The 25,474-nt window shown below is 40.3% G+C and overlaps 2 long non-coding RNA genes and 1 pseudogene across 2 annotated transcripts; 2 read left to right on the top strand and 1 right to left on the bottom strand.

Moving 5' to 3' along the window:
* Window positions 1-354: 354 nt before the first annotated feature.
* Window positions 355-11,124, bottom strand: LOC134759562 (uncharacterized). Its single transcript, XR_010135912.1, has 3 exons — window positions 10,844-11,124; window positions 5,989-6,173; window positions 355-2,993 (listed from the first exon to the last, which is right to left on the bottom strand). It is a non-coding gene; the product is annotated as an uncharacterized LOC134759562 (long non-coding RNA).
* Window positions 11,125-11,128: 4 nt separating this feature from the next.
* Window positions 11,129-25,199, top strand: LOC129057883 (uncharacterized). Its single transcript, XR_008522661.1, has 3 exons — window positions 11,129-11,214; window positions 24,040-24,206; window positions 25,053-25,199. It is a non-coding gene; the product is annotated as an uncharacterized LOC129057883 (long non-coding RNA).
* On the top strand, window positions 24,575-24,902 carry LOC112132401 (cytochrome c oxidase subunit NDUFA4-like; annotated as a pseudogene).
* Window positions 25,200-25,474: the final 275 nt, after the last annotated feature.

The following is a 25,474-nucleotide window of genomic DNA, read 5'->3' as shown; positions in this document are numbered from 1 at the left end:
CAACAAGAGCGAAACTCTGTCTCAAAAAAAAAAAGAAACCTGTATTTGTTTCTCCTAAGTATATATATTTTTTAATTTTAAGAGTTATCAGGACAAAAACATAAGGGTATTCATTACCTTTCAGTTGCAAGACATCTAACATGGTGTATCTCTTTAGAGCTTAAATGGAGTCACTTAGGAAACAGTGGAGTGGCCCAAACGGCTCTGGGAAGTCATAATTAACTGTGCTTCATAAAAGTGTACCTGTCTTTTTCTGGAGAAATTCCAGATTTGTTAAATCCACACAAGCCCTTGATATTCAAGGACATATGCATCATGATGAAACAAACAACTTTAATCAATCAAAGAGCAGGCTGAAGTCCCAACCACATTGCTTGTTAGAGAAAAATATAATACAGGTGACCAAATTCTATAGGCTGTTTGAAACATAACAGGAACTAAGGCTAAAAATAAGATCCTGTGAGGGAGTTGAGTGAGGAATGAATCTCAGGGCCTTCACCACTTATTGCTCTCTGGTCAGGATTTTTCTCTCCAATCTGAGTAAATTGCCCTCATTCTTCCAGGTTCAGAGTAAACAGAACCTCTTCAAAGCTACTGTTTCCAGCCACCACTGGCTACACACACACACACTCCCCACTTCTGACCCATCTAAACCAGGTCTCCCTGCTATAATCTCCATTGTACTCTTTATACAGCGTACTGGGAATGCCAAGAAGAAAAAGTAACTACAGATGTGTTCGTGCCATTAAGTGTTTAATGTCTATGTCCTCCAGTAGACTATAAACACGATGAGGGTGAATCCATGTCTCTCTCATTTCCAGCTGTATCCCCTGTGTCTAGCTCATAGTAAGGGCTCAATAAGGCATTTACTGAAGGAATGAAACACTCCACCATTGCTCTCTGACCTCCAGTCAATATGCCTGCAATTGTGAATCCTTTTCTCTCTGGTACTCTGGCCATGGTAATCTTCCCATCCCTGGTTTCCCAAGGATATGATACTAGATATAGTGTTGCTGAAAACAGCATTTTGCCACTAGCTAGGACATATATATTCCTGTCTGTTCTCTGCCCTATATTCCTGTCTGAGCTGTGCTCAATGATACAGAAGACTCAAAGACCTAACACCTTCACAACTCATTTCTCCTACAGCCAAGGCCAGAGTCATGCCTAGCCACTCAGCATCTCCCTCCTCTTTCTCCTGGGGCCCCTGTGGTTCCCATCTGGACCTTGAGAGATGAGGAGCTTCCTGCACAGAATGCATACCCATACTCAGTTTACCATTTGGAATGCAGAACAGGAAAGGTAACTGACTTGGGAATTCCAGTAGCTAACACACAGATTTGAAATCCCACAGATTTAGTGATCAAATGTAGTTGGACCACTTTCTACTTATATAATAATCTCATAAAGTCACAGCCTCAATTCCTCATGTGTAAAATAGGGGTGGTAATACCTCACTCGATACATTGTCCATATCTTAAACGAAGTGTAAATCTCCCCTTGCTTGTAAGACACAAAGAAAGTTTGATGAATCTCCATTTCACACTTAACTGTAGGGGCTCAATAAATCTTTGTTGGAACAGCCAGAATGGATCCTTGAATATAGGTTCGATATATTTATGTGGATTGATTTTACTCTACAGCATGAGTGCCACCAGAACCCGATTTTTAAATTAGCATAGTATTCCTCCTTGATGTACAATCCTTTAATAACATATACCAGTATAAACTGCAAAGTGTCATTGAAGAGTCTTTAAGAATTATTGTGGTCAAGCTGGTCAATGAGCCCATGGCTCTCTCTTGTACACAGCAAGCCTACCAGGATAATATCTTCTTTGATCTAAATTCCAGCTAGAAACTTGCCTTTCATTTCAGTTTCTAATCTTCCCCAAAGCTCTGCCTTACAGAGATTCAAATTGTCACATGGTGATTGTGGGGAAATAATGAAGCCTGAGACTTTCTGTTTGAGCTATGTGGTATTATTCCAGCTGTTGCTATGAAAAACTTTGTCAAAAAAAAATAGACAAAGATGAAGTTTAGAAAGTCATGCATATTATCACGAACCAGCAGGACCAAGGCCTGAAAAAAAAAAACAAAAACACTATGCTAAGCCTAAGAGAAAGAAAAATCAGAAATAATGGCCATATTGATTGACTAATCCCACTGAATAAACAAATATTACAAGAAGACATATTTGCAGGAAAAATCCATGAGGCTTTATCAAGGATTACATGAAAAATAAGGTGTTACATGAAAAATGTGGTTAAAAGTAGCTTAAAACAATTACCTAAAAACCTTTTGATCACTTAGACAGACAGGCCTATTGCTACAAGTTATAAAAGCAACAGCTATCATTTATTAGAGGCATCCTGCCCCCCGGTACTGTGCTAAGCATTATGCATGCATTATCTCATTTAATCCTGATAACAACCTAGGGACTTGGTACTACTATTATCTCCATTTTATAGATAAGTAAATCTAATCCTATACAACTTAAGTAATTTGTTCACAATGACACAGCAAGTAGAAAAGAAGAGATTTGAACTCAACTTTGACTCAAAAAATGGAACCCTAGATTTGAGCATCATGTGAAAGATAGACACGGTCCTGATGAATTAGCAGCTTGATCATGTGATTGATAGATAGTACAGAGGTTAAGAGCAAGGTTTTTACAGAGAAATGTACCTTCTGTATAAACAGATCTGACCTTCAGCCACCAACTTTATAAAGATTCAGCTAGAAGTCTATGTGTGACTTGCAAAGTCTTCCTTTACTCCAGGATATGATGCGGTTACTTATTACTTTATATTCACATAGATCCAGACAATAGAAGATGCAAAACTTGTGTAGTTGTGACATTATCCTGGAGAAATTAATCCTGACTAGACCATGAATTTGTGTACTGTCAGCAAGAGAGATACATCATGAACCCAGGCAGTGCTGATCTGAGCTTCAGGACAGCTCCATGACAAAAGGTCCATTCACTTGATCATCTGAAAAAAAGGAGAGAGGGAATGACAGATATAAAAAGTCAATTGCAGCCAGCTCAGTGGCTCACTCCTGTAATCCCAGCACTTTGGGAGGCCGAGGCGGGAGGATCTCAAGGTCAGGAGATTGAGACCATCCTGGCTAACATGGTGAAACCCCGTCTCTACTAAAAAATACAAAAAATTAGCCAGGCATGGTGGCGGGCACCTGTAGTCCCAGCTACTTGGGAGGCTGAGGCAGGAGAATGGTGTGAACCCGGGAGGCAGAGCTTGCAGTGAGCCAAGATCACGCCACTGCACTCCAGCCTGGGCGACAGAGCAAGACTCCGTCTCAAAAAAAAAAAAAAGGCAATTGCCATCATTAAAGGCGGGGGGAAACTATCACCAATCATATTCCATCTAAATTATCATGACGGGGTAAACTTATAAGTCTCAGGACCCAAAGAGATTGTTATTAGGGAAATCTACACTTCTCAAAAATCCTGTTATTCTGAAGATCTAATGGTCTCACTGAGCCATGCTCTTTTTGGGTTCACTGAAGACCAGCTACCTGCCTTGTTGCTGACATTCCACGAAAGGTATCAACAGCTCTGTGTTTGGCTGATTTTTTTTATTTTTTTTGAAGCCATTAGGACACTTGGATATTTTCTGGAAACAGGAATGTTAATTAAATATGACTAGGGTTGAGAGGGCAAGGTAAAGAATGTATTTCACTCCACATCTTGTATTGAACCTGATTTGACCCTCTCTGATTCCCTACTGTGCAATCAGTGGAATGGTAAGGAAGCAACCTCTGACCCCTTCATGAACTGCAATCTTGACCTAGCCTTGGGAAAACTGTCATGCTTGGTTTTCCTCCTTTTGGAACAATTTTAAGGGCCTTCCTCCCCTAACATGTTGTTTAGTACAGCACCTCCAGGAAATAGAACTGTTAACTTCAACATTGCTCTCAGTGGTCTCTCATGTTACCAGGCCCCCATGGGAACCTTCTCATCCTCCCACCCGCCGTATCTCCCTTCCCCCTGCCCCTTCCCACCAGTTCCCACACTCACTAAATAAGGAAGGTCAATCTGATACATCTGTCCACATCTCCGGAATGTCACAGAGGAGTAACAGCTGTTGACCTCTGTTCTGAACACATTATCCTGTTTGTCCCAAAAGTAGCTTGGGCGAGTTCCAGCTAATATATGCAATCTCTACTTCCTATGGGGAACTTAGGGCCAGCAGAGTATACTCCCCACACTTGCTTTTTGGCATTGGTATAAATACAACCTGTTTTCATGTACCAAATCCTATCATTGCTATTAATAATATTAATAATTATAATAACAATTATGGCCAAAATTTATCAAGCATTTGCTAGATGCTAGATATAGCAGAAAGCTAAAAGCATCCCAAGTTTTTAAGCCTTAATTTTTCCTTTAAGTTTTAGAAAAAGCAGTAATTTTCTTTCTCCCTAAGTGACTATACTTCCACATCTTAATATATACACACACACGAAGCCTTTATTAACCTCTCATAGGTACAGGCGATAAAACTGAAGACTGTGTGCTTTCTCCTAGAAATATTGGAGGAAAAATAAAGGAACTTGGGGAGAAAAAAATACCTGAATCTGAGATGTTGCAAGATATCCAATAGTAAGGTAAAGAGCAAAAGTAAAGAGGCTACAGCCCAAGACAAGGTCCAAACAAATCTAGTATTTGTCTGAGAATCCATCCAGAAACACCCATTAACACCACAGTGCATATGATGTCATGTATACATTGTCTTGAGGAAAATTCCAGGCTAAACTTGTTCTTACAGAATTTAGCTTCCATTATATTACAGATGGCTCAGATTTGGAATGACTGGTACTTGGCTCATCATTCTCTTCATTGAGGGGCCAGAGTCAATAGTGGAAACACAAGGAAATCTCATCCCTTTCAGGAATCTAATCTAGGTTGACCTCTCGCACTGTTGTTCATTGTATGAAATTCACCCAGCTTTGCTATGCCAGATTGTTATAGAACTCTTCTGGAAAATTGGAATTGTGTAACTGGCTTCTAGGCAGAAAAAAAATGAGAGTAGGAAGGCCTATAATGGCCTTGAAACTGCACTTGCTTACCTAAAAACCTGTGTTCAGTGACTATGACACAGCAGGTGTTGCTCTGCACCATGATGCCAGGAGAGACTAAGGCAGTAAGAAGGCCCTAACTTGCCTGAAGAGGCTTCTCTGGCCAGAGGTGCTATGACTTGCAGGATAACCAAAACTGGCCAGATCAGCATGGCGAAGAGAGGGCCTTCCCTTCCAAGTAAAGTATACACTACTTGGAAAAGTTTTAAAGTGCATGGCTTGCTAAGGGAACCACAAGGAGCTCAGTGTGGCTGGAACAGAAAGGACACTGAGGAAGGGCCCAGGAGGTGACAGGTAGTTGAGGCCAGTGACAAAGGGCCTTTTATGCCTTGCTAAGCAGTTTGCTCTTCGTACTGAGAGCAATGAGGAACACTCACGATATGGGTCAGCACACAGGTCTGGGTTGCCAGGACAGATTTAAGAGGCAGCAGCATATGAAAGCCAGGATTTCAAATAGGTTGAATCTCTTACAGCAGCTCCAACGGATTGAAATCAGCTGTCTGACTCACTGTGTTGAACAGGATTTCTGAAACTTCATATCAGTTCAATGGGAGCATAGGAAGGGGAGGAGGCACATAGGAGATGATACTCCTGGGATTCCCGGATCAGGGTGAGAATACAGCCATGAACCCAGATCAGATTGCAGGCTGCTGTTCCCCACCTGTCCTTTAAATCTTGGCATTTTTCCATTGTTGGAGTTCAAGGTGGCTAATAAATTACTCCTTCCTACTTGCTAATTCAGTTCTAAATCCTATAAGACAGACCAAGAAAGACAAAGGAGTCAGGCAGACAGAGAGGAAAATATCACTGATAGAGGGCTACCCGAGAACGTGGCTGAGCTGTGCAGTCACAACAAGCACCCCAGAATTATTAGGCAGAACTACTCACCCGTCACAGTTCTTGCCCAGAAACCACAGGTCCCACCTCCAGGGAGAGAGTCTTTACCACTAAGTTACCACATGGCCCAGAGCAGGATGCTTGCTTTCTGCAGGGAGGCAGGTCCCCCAGGTGGGAGCAGGTGGCAGCAGGAGGCAGAGGGAGAAAGACTGAAGACATAAGCAGTAGAGGATAATCTGCAGGAGAAAAAAACGAGGCAATGAGAAATGGCCCTAGGATGCCTGCTAATACTTTAGCATTCATTAAACAGGAGCAAGCTTCCTTTGAGACTATCACACTTGTCTAGGAAAACAGAAGTTATAGCAGTTATACATTAACTAGCGTTGATCAGGCACTTTTCAATTCACACATGTTATCTCATAGAAATACTGTATAGGAGTAATTATTATTATTCCATTTTATAGATGGAAAGATCTAGTAAGTAGCAGAAAAGGATTCAAACACAATCCTTCCAGTCTAAGATTGTAATCTTGGGAACGCTGATGGATTCTTTGACTCTGGCTTCTTGCTCTTTGCCATTAAACCATCACTTCAGAATGAGCTTCCGCTAAACTGTGTGAATGAGTGAAAGGGGCATTATCAGAAACCATCGTTCGGTTTGTGTGGTGGAGGGTGGGAAGTGGAGGATGGGGGTGAGTGAATGGCCTCATTTTCCACCAGTGTATGTGTTCCATTTTCTCTGCCACTTTGCCAACATCTGTTATTTTTTGACTTGTTAATAATAGCCATTCTGACTGATGTGAGATGGCATCTCATAGTGGTTTGATTTGCATTTCTCTGATGATTAGGGATGTTGAGGATTTTTTATATGCTTGTTTGCTGCATGTATGTCTTCTTTTGAGAAGTCTCTGTCCTTCGCCCAATTTGTAATGGGGTTGTTTGTTTTTTGCTTGTTGAATTATTTAAGTTCCTTATAGAGTCTGGGCATTAGACCTTTGTCAGATGCAGTTTCTGAGCTTTTCTAGTTTTAAATTGTCTTGTAATACTAAGAAGAATTTTTATTTTATTAACTGGAGACAGACCCTGCTTGCAGGTTCAATTTCTAAAATACCTGAAGAAATGAACAAACATTTCTTCTTCCCTCTCTCTTTCCTCCCTTCAAGCTGAAGAAATAGAAGCATTTTAATTTCATCAGAGGGGAGTGAAGGTGGAGTGTTTACTCTGGGTCCACCCTCAGACATTTGGGAAATAAGGCTAACTTCTCAGGGCTTGCTGGTGATGCTGTGTCTCTATTGAGAAATTCAGACTTCCTAAAAATAGCATCCATAAGGTGCTGAGCAATGAGGGGTGGCAGACAGGCTAGTGATTTGCATTCTGCTTGCAGATGTTGTCCCAGAGGACTCTGAGGCTACCGCCCAAGGGAATAGGGAGGGCTCTGGCTGGCTGAATGGACTTTCTCCAGGTCCTAGAGGTCAGAGTTTCGAGAAAATTATGTCCATTTTTTTTCCAGATCTCTACTTAGGGAAGGTTTATGGAAATGCACAATATGTACCCAAGATTGTAGGTTTGTTCTCTCAGATCTCTCTCTAAGCTCTCTAGATCTATTACTTTCCTTTTATTTCTCAGAAATTCAGTCTCTGAATTAGTCTACAAGCTGGATAAAGTTATGTATGTGTTTCTGTGCAAGCATGAGGTTAAGTACTTATTGCCTTTTCCCTTTTTCTACTCAGTCAGAAGGCAAAAAAAAAGTCTCATATGAAAGTGGATGTGTGGGCATTTTGTCCCCAACATTCCTCTTATATCCAACTGGCAAGACTATGTCCAATACGTCTGACAACTCTTAACTTTTTGTGTGTCAGGGACCCCTTTGGTGGTCTGGAAGCCTAAAGACCCCTTCTCACAATCATGTTTTGAAATGCTTAAAATAAAATACATAGGATTGCAAAGAAAACTGAAAGTTTTTAAATGTAGTTTTCAAATTTTTTTAAAAAACAAATGTTCATGATATAGTAATAACCATGCCTCATTAACACATTAAATCTCACTATGGTATGATAACTACCATTTTTTTTTTTTTTTGAGACAGAGTCTCGCTCTGTTGCCCAGGCTGGAGTACAGTGGCACAATCTCGGCTCACTGCAAGCTCCACCACCCAGGTTCACGCCATTCTCCTGCCTCAGCCTCCCAAGTAGCTGGGACTACAGGCCCCTGCCACCACGCCCAGCTAATTTTTTGTATTTTTAGTAGAGTATGTTAGCCAGGATGGTCTCAATCTCCTGACCTCATGATCTACCCGCCTCGGTCTCCCAAAGTGCTGGGATTACAGACGTGAGCCACCGCACCCAGCCGATAACTACCATAATTTTGAAGTAGTGGTAAGCTAAGCATAAGTAATATTTTGAGATACCTGCAACAACTATAATGTGACATGAAAATATCTGTGATTCTATTGACGACAAAGTGACAAGTACTGCAAAAAATACTGTGGTTTGTTACTTAAACATATCATTGAAATGTTAAATTTCAGTTGGAGAGGATAATGAAAATGAAGGTGTAATTTTTTTCTCAACCAAGTTTACATTGGACACCTAGTTAAGAACCCCTGAATACATCAGTATATCCGGTTCCCATCAGCATCTCATCTACCCACACATGGATGACACACACACATACACACTCACAAACACACACACGCACACTACTGCATTCCCTATGGTCTCAATACTGGAATCTGGCAGCATTTTAATGACAACCATAAAGGACACTTCCCAGATGGTTTATGCAGTGAACGATCAAGGAGCAGAAAGTGCAAATAACATTGTTGACCTCAGTAGCAGAATTCTCTGTAGCCTCCAGTTCCAAATACTAGTTGGGTGTGGATGGCCACTCCCAACCATGGTTTTCTCCTTTCCTTGTGATACCTGGACCAGAATGATAAGCTCTACAGTTTCACATGTACTTGTTTTACTCCCACATTTTAGATAAAGTCCAACATTCCATTCTACTCACTATTACTCAGCAGGGTAGAACATGTAGTATCTGAGATTAAATGTGCAGCGGGAGGACCACACTCAAGCTCAGACCTCTTGCTGTGGATAATGATGTAAAGCTTCCTGAGTGCTCTGCAAACAGTCAACATCCACCATTTGACATCTTGTCCTTGACAATAGATCCAAAAATCCTTAGAGGACTTCTGCCAGTTAGGACACACTCACCCCCTCAGTCACTCTGCTATAGACTCATGAGCATTGTTTTTTATCCTCTAAAACACCAATTTATTTTAGGCCTGGGGTCTTAAACATGAGTTTTTTTTCCTCTAAAATGTTCTGCCCCTTTACTCATCCCAGGCCTTTTCCTTCCTCCTGACAGTTATTTCTCACCCCCCATGTACTTCCATTTCATCCTTACCTCAATATCTAGTTTATTTTTCATAACTGGCCACATAAAACATAATTATTTTATGTATTTTGTTTATTTGTCTGACTCTTCCATTAAAGGCTGAACTTTTTTTTTTTTGAGACAGAGTCTCACTCTGTTGCCCAGGTTGGAGTGCAGTGGCGCAATCTCAGCTCATTGCAACCTCTGCCTCCTTGGTTCAAGTGATTCTCATGCTTCAGCCTCCCGAGTATCTGGGATTACAGGCGTGTGCCACCAAGCCTGGTTAATTTTTGTATTTTTTAGTAGAGATGGGGTTTCAGTATGTTGGCCAGGCTGGTCTCAAGCTCCTGGTCTTATGTGATCCACCCGCCTTGGCTTCCCAAAGTGCTGGGATTACAGGCACGAGCCATTGCACCCAGCCAAAGGCTGAACTTCTTAAGGGCAAGAACCATGTCTGGTTTGTCCACCTGTGTACTCCAGCAGCAATACAATGCTTGGCACATAGCAGGCACTCAACAAAAATTTGGTAAGTGGATTAATCAATAATGAGTATTCCCTCTTATAATAGGGGGGAATATTTTCTATAATATACAATGTACATTCTTGGCTCCTACATGAGAGCAGTCGTGGAAGGCAGTGAGCTGGGTGACGTACCGAATATTCAAAAGCATCACTCTATTTTATGGACCAGAAGTGATATCTCATTTGGCCTAGTTTGTCTGTCACCTGTTGATCCAGCTGCCACAATTCACCCTACTTGTGCCAGAATCTAACAACTGGGGTGGATAATTCTTATTCCAGGAAAGATGGTGATATGAAGCACAGAGCTGTTTTATCTCTGGAACCATGGAGTTTGGCACCTCAAGGATGTTCCAATCCTGGCTGGCTAAGCACTCCTTCGAGCAAACTCTCTCATGTCAGTGTCATGGTACAAGTCAACTTTTGGGTGGTAGTCACCTTCCTGCAATTCACTTCCTTTGCAAGCCATCCATTCATCCAACAAATGATTAATGAGACTTTTACTCAGTGATAGGCCCATTAGTATGGGCTGAGAAGACAAAGACAAAGGATTGCCCTCAAGTGGCTCGTAACAGACAAGGAAAACAATGACAACTTGCACAAGGCGAGGTTCTACTTTCACACTGAGAGAAGCAGAGCACATTATCCTGGCTCATAAAGAACTACCTTTCTAAAATATCTATAAAACTATTTAAATGAACCAACCTGCTAAGCACACCCACAGCTATGTTCATGTGTATGTGTATATGTATGTATATATTCACATTTGCTGTCTCTCACAAGATCCTCAAAGTATCAAAGAGAAAATGAATCTCCCTCCCAGGGGCATATGAACCAGACTTTACCATTCAACGCAATTACTGTTGCTTTAAGAAAATGTCTGGAGCTGCTGCGCTGCCCAGCCCTGTAAGCACAATGGAACATTTTCCTTGAGATTACCTCACTCTTACTGACCCACACAGGAAATAATTATTTTGGTAGTCACCAGTAAACAGTGAAACATACTTACTTGAAAAATAAGCTCTTTTTGACCCTGCAAGACAGTGGCTTCACAAATACGGCTGAACCTAGTTTCCATCCAAATTCAACAATTTTGTACGTAAATGGTGCCTTATTCTTGGATTGTGAGTTCCCAGATCCAGACCACACTTCAGAGTTCTGCCAAAATGCCACAGCAAACAGTGGTTTCCTTGTATTTCTGGCTAGAGAAGAATGTAGCATCAAAGAACTATCAGATTTCTTTCCCAAGATAGAATATGAAAATTCCACAGATGCCCTAGCAACACATTTAAACACTGTAGTCATGTCTGAGAAAGTGCTGCTGCTCTTTCAGACATCAATCATTGGGTGTGCCGGAGAAATATGGCAACGTTTAAAGGAGTAAGTATCAGTCTTGGGCAGGATTTTTTAGTTGAAGTGAAAAGTCTAGATCTCCACTCCCTTTTCTGAGGCCTAATATCATAGCCCTTTCTTTCTCTATGTAAACATAAGTGATGCCATTTCTGGGTTGTACCCTTAAAGGGAAGAGGTAGGCCATATGGATTGGCAGATTTACATGATAGAAGGCACCTGGGTTCCAGATCCTTGGGCTGCCATACCAGTCCTGGGCTGCTTAGGTCCAGATTTTTAGATGAGACAGGAGAAATCATCTCTATAGTAGTCCCCAAAAGGCTGCACCCTCAGTGGAAACTGCAGAGTGTCCCAGGAACCTATCTCTGAGAGAAGTAAGGCTACCTGTTGAAAACAGGTGACTTGGGGTAATGAGGCCATGTTCTCAACTAACATTGACTCTATTCTACTGAAATCCAAAGTCACCGGATTAGGATAAAGGCTTGACCTCCTTGACAGAGACCCAAAATAATAGCAGTTTAAGTACACTAGATGGTTTGCCCTGTCTCATCTAACAATCTGGAACTAAGCAGTCCAGGATCAGTATGGCAGCCCAAGGGTCTGGAACCCAGGTGCCTTCTGTCATGTAACTCTGCTGACCTCAGACCTATATGGCCATGGCTGTTCCCAGCTACATGTTGGGAATTCTGTTACTATAGAAAAAAAAAAAAAAAAAGAATTGATGTTGGGGGATAGCCAGTAGTTTGCTACAGTCGTCAATTTTCAGATAACTCCTTTGAATGATGGACAAGACATAGCCTCTTTTGCTGCAAAGCCATTGCAGTGTGCCTCCCTCCAAAACTGCTCCATTTATCAGACTAGCTGCACCATTATGACACACTGGTATGCCTAAGCAAGGAAAGGCTGTGAGAGTAGAGCTACTGTGTGTACTAACCCCGACCAGTTGAGTAAGCAGGGCTGTCCCTCCCCCTGGGAAACTCCCTTGCTGATGCCTCTGCTGGGTCTAAGAGTGTTACCTTTTTCCTGTAGACCAAAGACTCTGCTTTGATGACCATAAGCCCCAGAGGTTATTCCATGGTGTGAGAATGTCCTTGTCTCACTCTGCCTTCTCTATGGCCCTAATAGGTGAGCAATCCAGTAGTGAGTAAGAGACTCAAAGCTCCCAGGCAGTTTCAGCTTTGGAAAGGAGAGAGGGTTTCTCCAACCCTGAAACCCCAAAGGAGTAAAGTAAAAGAAAGGGGCTACATGGCAACTTGGAACTTCTGTGTGGATTTCTGAGGTCACTCCAAGAAATAGGTTATGTTAAGAGGAAGCTTGGGGGTAACTGATCCAGCCCTCTTCTTGGGTCATTTCGGAATGAGACTCACTAACTGCTAAAGCTATAGAGAATTCTTGAGCAGGGACTTCCCAGAGATTTTCCTTCACTACAGAGGAAAGAACGAGGGGCTCCATACTGAATGGATTAGAATCCCACCTGGTGTTTACCAAACTGCCGGATATGCTTAATATCCTGGCATGAATAGGCCATCACTTGGCAGCGGCAGACAGCACCTGTTTATGGTGTCTAGTCTGTTCAAATGAACTCAATGCCACTCTAATATCAAGTAATATAAAAATACCAAAGGTATGGATGTTCAATATCTCAAAGACCAGCTGAGAAATGAATCAGTATAGGGGGCCAAACTGAAACAAATTCTATTGAGAGAGAATGAAACAGAAGTGAGTTTGTTTTTGTGTTATTAGCAGAAATTGTGATATATTACTACCAAATTATGATTAAGTCATAGCAAAAAAAGTATTTGAGTTGAGAAATATTAATTCTCCTTTATGAAAAAACAAAATATCTTCTAAACATAGATCTACAAGCTATAGAAACTTTGAGATTTAAGCAATCTCACAAAAGTTGATTTTAGTGATTGTATATAGTACATGTGTGGTGGCTGATATATAATGTTCACACACACATACACACACACACACACACACACACACACACACACACCACAGGGTACAGGACAATAAAATCTTAACAATGATTTTAATTACAAAACTATTCCAAATTCCAATTTAGGTCTCTGGTCAGGGAACATTAGGACATCCTTTTCCTGTTTCTGCCTTGTCCAAAAGCTGGGACAAACTCTTGGAGGGGGTCCAGGATGTCAGGAAGAAATTATTTTAAGTGTTGTTATGTTTGGGAGGGGCAGCAAGGCAACATGAATTGAGCTCTATATCTGCATCCACGTATAGTAAAATAAAGCATGCCCCGAAAAGACTCTGCTTTGTTCATTTCTGGCAGTGGGCAAGGGAAATTGCACAAATGTCCTACACAAAACCTTAGTCACTCCTTCCTCCATTCCCTTAGCACGGTATATGTCCCTCCATTAGTACTTACCTCATTCATTACACTGTAATTATTTGCTCACAGGCCTGTCTCCAGCACTGGCCTGTGACATGGGGAAAGAGTTAAGAATATTAGCCCTGGAGCCAGATTGCCTGGATTTGAATCCTAGCTCTGCCATTAACTAATTTCTGTGACTTTAAGCAAGTCCCTTAACTTTTCCAAGCCTCAGTGTCTCCATCTGTAAAAGTTAGTAATTATCTGTTTAATATGATGCCTGTGAATGTTTTAAGGCAAATGAGTGAAAACTACATCCCATCTTAAGGCACATCTTGAATAACTGTTAGCTGTTCTTAGTATTACCATCTAGAGATAAATTGCATCCTTTTCATCTTTGCATCCCCAGCCTTCATAGTGTGGCTAACTCCTGAAAGTCTGTAAGTTGAATGAACTAAAGAATGAGAAAATGTGGAGGAGAAAAGGCAATCCCCTCCAACGCCCTTAATTCACTCTTCTCCAAAGCAGCAGAAAAGCCTGGTAAGTTTTGAAAGAATAGGTATGTGTGGCCCAGCCCCACCCGGCTTCCTCTTGAGCATAAGCTGCCTTCATGGGGCCGTTGCCAGACTCTACCCTTCCAGCTTTGCCCTGGTGAGTAATAGGCCTACCCCCTTCTTCCCTATCTTTTTGTGGGAGACCAATCGCCCACAAAAAGCAAACACTCTAGGCTGGGTACAGTGGCTCACATCTGTAATCCCAGCACTTTGGGAGACCGAGGAAGGCAGACCACTTGAGGCCAGGAATTTGAGACCAGCCTGGTCAACATGACAAAACCTCACCTCTACTAAAAATACAAAAATTAGCTGGGCGCATTGGCAGATGCCTGTAATCCCAGCTACTTGGGAGGCTGAGGCAAGAGAATTGTTTGAACTCAGGAGATGTAGGTTGCAGTGAGCCAAGATTGCACCACTGCACTCCAGCCTGGGCAACAGAGCAAGACTCCATCTCAAGAAAAAAAAAGTAAACACTCTCTACTTTCCTCCAGGAATAGACTCTCCCTGACACGGTTTGGTGCCATCTGAGACTGGGTAGTAAAGACTGAAGAATTCTGGGCTCAGCTAGTAGATTTATAGGTCCTCACACTAAGCCATTCCTCCAACCTAACCTGACCGATCACAAACATGGTATTTTGGCTTTCATCTGCCAGTCATTTGGATCATTCCCCAGTATGTTCTATATCTTGGGCCCTCTCCAAAACTCTAACAGTGGCTTAATAACAAGAAGTATTTTTCAAGATTTTTAATTTTTCAGAATTTTAATACAGGGCTGCTCCTGGGAGAAACTGAAAGTACCCAGATTTCTGGAGGACTTAACAGTCAAAAAAATGGGGTACTGGCATCAGCTGGCGCAGTGGCTCAGGCCTGTAATCTTAGCACTTTGGGAGGCTGAGGCAGGTGGATCACAAGGTCAAGAGATCGAGACCATCCTGACCAACATGGTGAAACCCTGTCTCTACTAAAAATACAAAAATTAGCTGGGTGTGGCAGCGTGTGCCTGTAATCCCAGCTACATGGGACGCTGAGGTAGGAGAATCGCTTGAACCCAGGAGGCAGAGGTTGCAGTGAGCCGAGATTGCACCACTGCACTCCAGCCTGGTGACAGAGCGAGACTCCGTCTCAAAAAAAAAAAAAAAAAAACAGGGTGTTGGTTGTTCTCTTTTTGCCTGTCCGGATCTATTTTTAGCTCTTCTCTTCTTTGCTGCCTCTCATGAGTTGACCACCTTGGACCGCATCATCTAGGCTTTCTTGCCTTCTGGCTTCCAGCTGGGCTCCACCAATTGCAGGAGATTCAAGGGTGAAAAGAGAGAGAGGCCAGAGTATTTGTTCTATCTACTCTTTCCCTAAGTGGTTGCACTCCTCTACTTATGTCCACAGCTCCTCTTAGATGTCCCCCTCCCAGGGTTACTGTTCTTTCTGGGTCTCTTAACACCACTCACTCTCCTTGTGCCTGCAGGCCTAGGAGCAGAAGTAACAGCTTCCCAACATTGCTAGCCCCCTAGGTGCTTTATCATCTTTGTTAGTCCCCTTAATCCTGCCTGCAGCCCTACAAGGAGTCCCTTTGTTGAAGTCTCTTTCTCTTCAAGGAAACTTTTGACTGTGCCTTCTCTTTCCCACTTGGACCATGATTGAAATAACTGATGAAGAATGACAAGAAGACCCTTTTGGGGATGGACACATAGGTCTTGCAAAGCCCAATGTCAATTCACATTTGTCTCACCCAGAAAAATTACCCTTATTTTGATTACACCTCATCTAGTAGCCTTCTGATAGTTTGACCTTCCATGTTGTTCTAGCTAAAGACATAGAAGACTTTGGTCAAATCATCCCTATATACAGAGTCTTGTGAGAGTTCAATATCTCTTCTCAAATCAATAGATACTAAATGGAAAGCCAAAAGGAAGTGGTTGTGACAGAATTAACTCCATTTACTTTTAGTTCTCCAGAAAAAAAAAAAAAAAAATCAGCTGGGCGCAGTGGCTCACGCCTGTAATCCCAGCACTTTGGGAGGCCAAGGCGGGCAGATGACCTAAGGTCAGGAATTCGAGACCAGCCTGACCAACATGGAGAAACCCTGTCTCTACTAAAAATACAAAATTAGCCAGGTGTGGTGGTGCATGCCTGTAATCCCAGCTACTTGGGAGGCTGAGGCAGGAGAATCGCTTGAACCCAGGAGGCAGAGGTTGCAGTGAGCCAAGATCGTGCCATTGCACTCCAACTTGGGCAAGAAGAGCAAAACTCCGTCTCAAAAAAAAAAAAAAATCATAAATTTGAAGGGGTGGCATTCTAAGATGAAGAGCTCTAAGATCTGGGCTCAAAGATAAAGAATCTGAAGTTTAACAGGCACAAGCTTCTGAGAATACAGCCACTAAGTGAGCTTGGATACAGACTCAATTTTTATAGTCTAACTTTCTGATCTGTTTCCATCTGCCCCTTTATATTTTAACATGCATGACTATTGACCTGTGTTTACAAATGAAGGCAATTTCTCACAAACTAAAAGTTTAATACAAGAATAAATTCTCACTCAAAGGATAACATCAGTAAAGATTAGTTCATTGAGACTGGGTATGATGGCTCATGCCTGTAATTCTAGCACTTTGGGAGTCTGAGGCAGGAAGATCACTTGAGGCTAGGAGTTCAAGAACAGCTTGGGCAACATAGCAAGGCCCTGACTCTAAAAAATAATTTTTCTTTAATTAGCCAAGCATGGTGGTGCACACCTGTAGTCCTAGCTACTTGGGAGGTTGAGGTGAGAGGATCACTTGAGCCCAGGTTACAGTAAGCTATGATGGAGCCACTGCACTCAGCCTGGGTGACAGTGCAAGACCCTGTCTCTCTAAGACACAAACAAACAAAAAAGATTACCCCATTGAGAGAATTCTAAAAGGCATCAGCCAAACAATAATTACTCTTCTATAGAAAAAGTGGAAAAAAAAAAACCCCCAACCACCTTGGTCTAGCATTCCAAACCTTTCAAAGCCATCAGACCTCCTAAACTCACTGACATCAAAAACACACCATGCTCCTTCCTGCCATTTGGCCTTTGCTCACTCTGTGACTCATAACCTGAAACACCTTCCCCGTCCTCTCCATCCATCCCGCCTGATTCTTCAGCCTTCAGCCCTCAGATGCAATCCCCATTCCTCCACGATGCTTTTCCAACCATGGCAACACATGATGTTTTCTGTCCTCTGAGTATCTCTGGCACTTACTGACATCATTTACTGAATTACATGACACTCTATTCTTTGACCATTTCATTGTCTCCCTCCAATTATATTCCTGGGGTAATTCTTGGTGATTTCAGTATCCTTCCAATAACCTTGCCTCTGCTGTCTTTTTATTTATACCTATTTAGTTGACCTTTACAGCACTTCACCACCTAATCCCTTCTTGTCATTACCATTATTACCGTTAACTGAACTCCCTTCATAATCTTAATTTCAAGCATTTCATCCTCTAATCACAACCTGCAATAATTCAGATGACTCTGACTATAACCCAATGCCCTCCAGTTGACAAAGCCTACCATCTTATCACCTCTCAAGACCTTCATGTTCTTGTTTTTCTCCTTAACCAGCTTAAAGTCCAATATTCATCATGATATTCATTAACCTATTAGGTACACCTTTAATTCCCTGTACCTTCTCTACCTCCTTCATGCTCTGCATATTCTGTACCTGTATTTGAACATGGCTGGGAACAAGCATAGAATCACTTTGACTGTTCTTAATTTAAATTGTGACTTTTCTTATTGACTCTTTCTTAAAGCATTCAATTTGGGTTTTGTAGAAACAATAATCCTCTTTCCTTTTGCATTCATATGTTTACCTCTTATTTCATTAAATAATAACTAAGTATAGTAACAAATGCAACTGGTATAAACAAGTTTGGGAATAAACCAAGTTTACTCTAAGTAAGTATAAAACTGAAGAGAACAGAAGCACAGACAGTGAGTAGCCTACTAACATAGAGTGTGCAGAGTGCCATGAACCTCAGCGGGATGTATTACAGAGGATGTGGAGAACCTCTTAATCTGGCAAGTCAATTAAGAGAGTCAGTTATGAAAATGTCTACTGTACATGTATCCCTGAAACTATAGATTCTGTAAATTAAAATCTGCAGGCCGGGCGTGGTGGCTAATGGCCTGTAATTCCAGCACTTTGGGAGGCCGAGGTGGGCAGATCACGAGGTCAGGAGGTCGAGACCAGCCTGGCCAACATGGTGAAACCCCATCTCTACCAAAAATACAAAAAAAAACTGTTAGCCAGGCGTGGTGGTGAGCGCCTGTAATCCCAGCTACTCGGGAGGCTGAGGCAGGAGAATTGCTTAAACCTGGGAGGCAGAGGTTGCAGTGAGCCAAGATTGTGCCACTGCACTCCAGCCTGGGCAACAGAGCAAGACTCTGTCTCGGGGAAAAAAAAAAATCTGCAAATAAGCAAAAAATGATTTACCTCTTACCACTTCTTTATTTCCAATACAAATAGTCTATCTGGGGCTATATTCGTTGGGTTTATAGTAAGGCTATTGAGAAGCCTATCCATTTGCCTCAAGCTTCTCCACCATTTGGTAGTCATGGTACCATTTTGGCTTCATTCAATAATGGTCATTTCCTAGTTGGTGTTGCAGTATAAATATCAAGTTCTTTAAGATAAAGTAGCTTCACCCAGAAGTAAATCACCTCCTCTACAAAGCATGAAGATACAATTAAGGCCAGTGTCTCTCAATCATTTGTTTTCATTATTGTTGTCCCCCTAAAAAACATTTTCAGGCATTTTTTAATTCCCCGCCAAAATTTTAATATCATATAAACTATGTATCTATGTGTTTTATATATATATTATATATAATATACATAATATGTGTATATTATATATAATATACATAATATGTGTATATTATATATAATATACATAATATGTGTATATTATATATAATATACATAATATGTGTATATTATATATAATATACATAATATGTGTATAATATATAATATACATAATATGTGTATATTATATATAATATACATAATATGTGTATATTATATATAATATACATAATATGTGTATATTATATATAATATACATAATATGTGTATATTATATATAATATACATAATATGTGTATATTATATATAATATACATAATATGTGTATATTATATATAATATACATAATATGTGTATATTATATATAATATACATAATATGTGTATATTATATATAATATACATAATATGTGTATAATATATAATATACATAATATGTGTATATTATATATATAATATACATAATATGTGTATATTATATATATAATATACATAATGTGTATATTATATATATAATATACATATATTATATAATGTACATATATTATATATGTATATAATGTATGTATATATATTATCTATATTATATATAATATAGATAATATATAATATAATATATTATATACAATATATGACATATATTATATATATTATATATTATATGTATATATATTATATATATATATCTTTATACATTAGAAAGTAAGATTACATATACTCACAACCAATTTTCACTTCCTTGGGGTTGACATAGCTGCTGTTGAGGATTCATGACTCATGGCATATGAAGCGCAACCTGTATAAGGTTCTTATTTGGCTGTCCTCCATGGTTGACAAGGTGAACACAAATGGGAGGCTCATTTGGGGAGATGGAGGTAGTCTACTTTAATGGTAAAGCTGTGAGTAATGACCCATACTTCTATTTTTTTTCATTTCTTCTTTTTTTTTTTTGAGATGGTGTCTCACTCTGTTGCCCAGGCTGGAGTGCAGTGGTGCGATTTTGACTCACTGCAACCTCCGCCTCCTGGGTTCAAGCGATTCTCCTGCCTCAGCCTCCCATGTAGCTGGGATTAGAGGCATGCGCCACCACGCCCAGCTAATTTTTATATTTTTAGTAAAGACAGGGTTTCTCCATGTTGGCGAGGCTGGTCTCGAACTCCTGACCTCAGGTGATCCACCCACCTAGCCTCCCAGAGTGCTGGGATTACAAGTGTGAGCCACCGCACCCAGCTCACTTCTTTTATTCTATCTTTCTTTCTATCTCTCTTGCTGTCTTTATTCTTACCAACTCAGCTCTCACATTTTTATTAAAATAGTAAACAATTCAACACCAGACTAGGAATAAAGGAGACAGTATTTTCAAACATTTTACAGTATTAAACAACAGTAGCAAATATGCCTTTCCTTTTCAAATAATAATTTGAGAAGTAAAATATTTTGAGAAGTAAAATACCTGAGAAGTAAAATATCTGTGAATACTATTATCCAGTGTCATCACACCATTTCATGTACCCTCTCACCTTCATACTTGTTTACTGTCAGTAGCATATATATCATGTGTATTAGCAGCACAGTTCAGAGATCCACATGATAGCATTCAGAAAAAAGAAGAGAAAAAAATCAAAAATGAGAAAAATATGGAAAGAAAGGGAAAGAACATTGGGTGGGGAAGAGGAATCCTGATTTACATCCAAAAATTTCAAAGGGAACTATGAAATATCAACTTAATAGTAGTTTATTGTCCTACTATATTAAGGAGGTCAGTTTGTTCCTTCAATGTTCATCTTCTAATACTGAAGAGTTATTTTCTTAGATCTGGAGCCAGAAAAAAAATGTGTATCCTGTTCTGTGTATAATTATTTCATAAGCTTCTAAGAGTAGTCTTTCTGACATTTGGAGAGCAGTGCAAATTTTTGTTACTCTTATTTTCTATCTCTATATCCATCTGTCATCTCATTTGCTTTTTTGGTTTGTTTGTTTGTTTTCATTCTTCCATTTCCCTTTCCTGGTATATCCTCCCATACTCTTAATGTGCAGGAAAAACACCCCTGATTATAGACGATGGTAATTAGAGCTCTAAAACTTCCGTGCAAAATTGGATTCTGACTTGTGTGATAGTTATCAGGATGACGAGAAAACAACTTTGGGGAAAATCAAAGTACCACTAATGATTAGCTGGTGTTTGCCCAAAAAATGGGTTTTGCTATTAACAGCTGGGCCAACCTAGGCAGCTAAAATACCTAGAATGAATGCAATTTATTTGCTTTTCCCTGTAGAAATTATGCACCTTGATTTTACAAACTCAATTACTGCAAGAGGCTAGAAGGGAAAAGAGGAAGCAAATATAAGACACATTTCTTATAGGCATCCAAAAACTTGGCAAAACTTTAAATTTACCTGCCATTTTCAACTCAAATCTTTTATTTCAATATTTTTACCTACATTGTTTCTTTTGATAGAATTAGGAATTAAGTATTTGAGTGATTATTTATATAAAGTTTGTCTTCCTCCATCAGACTGTACACTCCACAAGAGCCAATGCCTTGTCTATTTTGCTCACTGTTACATCCCTGTGACAAACATGTGGCCTGTACATGGTAGACGCTCAATGCATTAGTGTTATTGAACAGACTGGATGGGAGATTCGGTTAGTTGTGCAATTAAATAGATTGGATGGGAAGAATAGTTTGATATGACACTTTTCTCGATGCAAAATGATGCCGTGAAAACAACTGTTATTTTTATTCATTCATCTTGATTCCTTTATTTATTTATCCTAGAGCTATGTGGTGCCTGAACAAAGACTATTAAGACAGTCCCTGGCTTTTAGTGACTCATAGTCTATAGAGATAGACAGACATAAACCAATAAATCATAACACAGTGAGAGATGAGAAATAATAAATATCAAGTCAAAGGAGAGAGAAAAATAGCAATCCAGTTGTCTCTTGTTGAAATCAGAGCTGTATCTCAGGCAGGCAACCGTCTAAAGTAGAAAAAAATAAAGGATTTAGAACTGAATTTTTGTTTTGTTTTGCTTTGTAGTGGGATCATTGAAAATGAAGCCAAACTAAACTGGGGGCTTTGTCCATCTAACCCTATTCAGGTCTTGGTTTAAATATCACTCCTTCAGAGAAATCTCCTCTGATCCCTTGCTGCACACACCCACTGGGTTAGGTCCCCTCCATGCCCTTTCACTTGACTGAGAAGTCCATAAGGCCAAAGAATATGTTTGTCTAGTCCACTAACTACTATATCTCCAGAGACTAGAACTATCTCTGGCACTTAGTAGGTGCTCAATAAATGTTTAATGAATAAAGTCTCCCTTGCAACTTATTTACTTTTCTATTTTCAAACCAATTTATCTCACTTTTCCACTCTACAAACAGAAAAAAAAACTTCTCCTCTCCAAATAATCTTCTTTGCCTTTTCCTTCAAGATGACTATTTTTCTAATGTTTCAAGACATTATCATTCAATAACTGGAAGTAAATTACATTTTGTATATCTATTATCCAGTAGGGAATTGGACCTGAAGAGATACCTGAGGCTTCTTCCTCCACCCCTGCCGAGCATCCTCAAAGACTAGGCCTGTTTGTAGACTCCCAGTTTTCCCATGGGGTTTCTCCACACCTCATATGCAGTTTCCACAAGATTTGGGCTGAAGAAGGGAGACTTTCTTTTGGAGAGTGAAGTGTTCTCAAGGGAACAATGAAAAGTCAGCATTTACTATCTGTGCCTGAAATTAATTCTTACCCTTTGCTTTCAGTAAAGCGAGGAGAAGCAGCACAAAATCCCAGTTTAAGGCTTGAAGTGCTTCAGATATTTAGAAACAGAAACTTAAGAAAGACCCTGAAAGAGCTTCCAGTCCTAAAGCAACAAGTTCTGAGGTCAATGGATCTTGTGTTTGGTGCTTCCCCAGGCCATCTGGCAGCCAGACAGAGATATTTTAAGTCATGGCAAGGCATGTGGCAACCTCAAAAACCACACTCTTTGAATGTCAGCCTCCTCCACCAACATGAGTAAGTCTGACATGAAGCAAGAAATAAAGGCCAGGCCATGAGGATATCAGCCCCACTGAAATGCTGTTGACTTTTTTAAAAAAATGCGATTAGTACAAGTTTCTTATTCTTTTATTTACTAAATGTTCTGCTGAAAACTGGAAAAGTCAGTCAAATTTGGATGTTTCCAGATGTCCAGATGTGTCCTAGATACAGCCTAGATGTCAAGAAGAAGCTTGAATTGATTTAAATATGGGGTTTTTTTTTCACTGTAGAAATATCTCTTCGAATTATACACAGTCTTTCACATGACCTGGGAGGAAACAATAAAATATAATTACTGAGGAGGGATATGGTTGATGCTTACAAATATTGGCTAAAAGTAGACATATGACTAGAAAAGAAAAGTTTAAAAGTTTTTTTTAATAGTGTCCTTTTCTCACACACACACACCCACATTAAAATGATTACTAAAAGAAAATATGGGGATTTCTCAGCTGGGATGTCCTGTTTAGAGTGGGGATTGAGAGGTGAAGCCAGCAGGACCCACTTCCTTGGTCGAGTGGGGACTTGGAGAACTTTTCTGTCTTACAAGAGGATTGTAAAACGCACCATTCAGCAATCTGTAGCTAGGATTGTAAAACGCACCAATCAGCACTCTGTAGCTAGCAAGAAGATTGTAAAATGCACTAATCAGCACTCTGTAAAACGCACCAATCAGCGGTCTGTAAAATGCACCAATCAGCAAGATCCTAAAAGTAGCCAGTCGCAGGGAGGATTGAAAAAAGGGCATTCTGATAGGACAAAAACAGAACATGGGCGGGGCAATAAGGGAATGAAAGCTGGCCACCCCAGCCAGCAGCTGTAACCCACTTGGGTCCCATTCCACACTGTGGAAGCTTTGTTCTTTCGCTCTTCACAATAAACCTTGCTACCCTCAAAAAAGGAAAAGAAAAGAAAAGAAAAGAAAGGGACTTTGTAGAAGTGTATTAAATACATACTTGCTGTTTTCATTGTAACAGATGTTATATCATTATATACCAAATGTAACAACTGAAGTAACTGAAATCTCCTGGAATTTCCTGTTGATTCTTATTTCATCTAGAAATAAGGATTTCTCTTTGTTTTTTTTAGTTAAAATAATTCACCTTTAGGGGAGGAGTACCACCTTCTGAGGTCCTGAGTTGATGGCAGCAGACAGAACATCTCTGGATGACCTGGCTCTGGTACCAGTCCTGCTACATATTATTAACCAGAAAAATAGACCACAAAGTTCTCACCATAAAAAAAAAAAAAGATAAGTATGTGAGGTAATTTATATGTCAATTATCCTGCTTTTGCCATTCCACAATGTATACATATATCAAAACATCATGTTGTACACCATCAATGTATACAATTTTTGTCAATTAATTGAACTAGATCAAAGAATAGCTCTAAGATTCTTCTTCTTGCCAGTGTCCCGTAATTCTTCAGTGCCCCCACAATTATTTTGAAGACAAATCAGGGAAGGACTGGGTCAAGGGTCTGCCTAAATACACCGTGCAGCTAACTGTTCACTGGAGTTTTAGAGCTTGCTCTCAAAACTTATGAGCCAGATACTACTTAGCCCAGGGCCTGGTGGCTAGGCTGGTTCTCTCATTTCCAGTCGAGGGCCTCTGCTGCAAACATGCTCTGCTAGATCCTCAGTTATACCAAGAAGCAGCCAAACTTGATGACCCTCTTTGTATTTATTGGAGCTGGAGATCCTGGAGCAGCAGTGTATCTCTTGTGTCTGGCATTGTTCAATCCAGATGTTAGTTGGGACAGAAAGAATAACCCAGGGCCCTGGAACAAACTGGGTCCCAAGGATCAATACAAGTTCTACTCAGTGCATGTGGATTACAGCAAACTGAAGAAAGAAGGTCCAGATTTGTAAGTGAAATGTTTCACTGTAAAGCTGCTTTAGAATGAAGGTTTTCCAGAAGCCATCCACATAGTTTTCCACTTAACCAGGAAGTATTTCTCCTCTAAATGCAGGAAATCATGTTGATATAATGTGTTGAAGATTACACTGATTAATAAATAACTGAAACTTGAAAAAAAAAACTTATGAGCCTAGAAAAACCTGCTGCTTTGTATTTTTTGTTTCTACTTTTGTTTTGCAGGGATGACAACAGTTAATGCTTCAAAAATGACAACAAATTTGGGAGTCATCAGCTCATAAAATATACCTGAAGCCATAAATTGGAATGAAATCACCCTGGGAAGATATATAGAGTGAGAAAAGAAATAAAACTGAGATCTGGACCAGCCGCAATGGCTCACGCCTGTAATCCCAGCACTTTGGGGGGCTGAGGCAGGTGGATCACGAGGTCAGGAGTTCGAGATCAGACTGACCAACATGGTGAAACCACGTCTCTACTAAAAATGCAAAAATTAGCTGGGTGTGGTGGCACACACCTGTAATCCCAGCTACTCAGGAGGCTCAGGCAGGAGAATCACTTGAACCTAGAAGGCAGGGGCTGTAGTGAGCTGAGATCGCACCATTGCACTCCAGCCTGGGGCAACAGAGCAAGACTCTGTCTCA

Source organism: Pongo abelii, chromosome 11 (assembly GCF_028885655.2).
Source record: "Pongo abelii isolate AG06213 chromosome 11, NHGRI_mPonAbe1-v2.0_pri, whole genome shotgun sequence".
In the NCBI taxonomy this organism is placed as follows: domain Eukaryota; kingdom Metazoa; phylum Chordata; class Mammalia; order Primates; family Hominidae; genus Pongo; species Pongo abelii.
The sequence above is the reverse complement of the archived record's forward strand: the minus strand, read 5'-3'. Positions and strand labels throughout refer to the sequence as shown.